This window comes from Neomonachus schauinslandi, chromosome 13 (genome assembly GCF_002201575.2).
Source record: "Neomonachus schauinslandi chromosome 13, ASM220157v2, whole genome shotgun sequence".
NCBI classification, from domain to species: Eukaryota; Metazoa; Chordata; class Mammalia; order Carnivora; family Phocidae; genus Neomonachus; species Neomonachus schauinslandi.
Genome location: NC_058415.1, coordinates 22,944,542 through 22,946,559, shown reverse-complemented (window position 1 = coordinate 22,946,559; position 2,018 = coordinate 22,944,542).

The following is a 2,018-nucleotide window of genomic DNA, read 5'->3' as shown; positions in this document are numbered from 1 at the left end:
TATAAGAACAGCAAGATGGCCAGTAGCATGGCTAGAGTAGAATGATGGAAGGAAAGAATGTTGGAGATGAGCCCACAGAAATAGAGGGAAGTTAGAGCATATGGAAGGAACTCAGAGGCCACTGGGCTTTTTTCCGAGTCAAAAAGAGAAGCTTTTGAAAGTGTTGAGCAGAGATGTAAAATGATACATGTTTTTTTTTAAAAAATCACCCTGGCTTCACAGTAGAGAATAGACTGTAAAGTAAGCATGGAAGCAGGAAGACAATTGGGAGGCTACTATAAGAATTCAGATCAGAGATGATGATGGCTTGAACCATTATGATAGAGGAGAAGGAAATACAATTGGACAGATTCTGGGTATACTATAAAGGATTTAATCATGGACCAATTATGGGGTATAAAAGTGAGAAAGAAATCAAAGCTGACTCTAAACTTTGACCTGAGAAACCTGAAAAAGGATGTTGCTATTCACTGAGATAGGATAAAAATGTGAGATTTAAAAAAAAAAAAAAGTGAGAAGATAAGGTTTGATTAAAGAGAAACAAACAGGGGGTACCTGGGTGGCTCAGTCATTAAGCATCTGCCTTCAGCTCAGGTCATGATCCCAGGGTCCTGGGATCGAGCCCCACATTGGGCTCGTTGCTCAGCGGGAAGCCTGCTTCTCCCTCTTCCACTCCCCCTGCTTCTGTTCCCTCTCTCACTGTGTCTCTCTCTGTCAAATAAATAAGCAAAATCTTATAAATAAATGAATGAATGAATGAATGAATGAATAGAAACAAACAGGGACGCCTGGGTGGCTCAGTCGGTTAAGCATCTGCCTTCAACTCAGGTCATGATCCCATGATCATCAGGCTCCTTGTTCAGTGGGAAGCCTGCTTCTCCCTCTGTCTGCCGTTCCCCCTGCTTGTGCTCTCTCCCTCTCTCTGACAAATAAATAAAAATTGGGGGGAAAAAAAGAAACAAAAACAAGGGTTTTATTTTGTATATGTTAAATTTAAGCTTTCTCTTTGTTATCTAAAATAAATATAGAAGTAACCTGTTCAATATTCAACACTGGAGTTCAGAGAAGTCCAGCCTGGTCAGCACATACATCATATTTAAAGATATAAACAGGGAAATGCATGGGTGGAGAAGTGATGTCAGGCCAAACACCTGAAAAAGAATAGTTGATAGTATTTAAGATACTTTAAATTATTTGGAAGAAATATGTTATCATTAATAAATCAAATATCACCTTTAACTAAAGATTCCTTAATTTTAAAACATGTAAGTGTGAAAAAGTATAATATTTTATATCTAATTCCAATGTTAACCATAATTCTTGGAAAGTAAAATAGTAGCTGGCAGCTTAGAAAATTACCAAAGAGATTTTCCAACTAAAGAAAAAAAAATTTGAAATAAATGCTTAAAGTATGAAAAAGTCTAACATTTTATATCTGATTCTAATGTTAACTATAAATCTTGGAAAGTAAAAGGGTAGCTGACATCTTAGAAAATTATCAAAAAGATTTTCCAACTAAAGAGAAAAAATTTTAAATAAGTGTTTAAAATAAATTCATAGAGGGTTGCTCATAGTTGCAACTTGGAATCAGTTGCTTTTATTGCCATTAAAGATGTAAAGCCAGTAAAATTTTTTATAAAGACAGTTTCATATCAAATAATTCATTTCCTTCTACTGAAGTATATAGCTATGATTACCTCCTGTGATGTCAAATTAAGATTTTGCTTCTCTCGACAGTGATAACACAGTATAAATACCTACAAATATGAAATCTGAGCTTCTACTCCATTTGACATTTTCTAAGAGGATACATGCAGATTAAATTATCAAGTAAAACTCAATCATATATGCTTTCATGTTGTATGATTATTGCCCCTAGTACAACCCAAGTCAGAGACAGGAAAAATTAATATTAGTCTACCAAATATCACTAGTGTTCCCTGTTTTAAGAATAATAGGAGCCTGTTAAATGTCAATTATATCTTAATTAAAAATAATATTAATGGGAGCCAGATTTC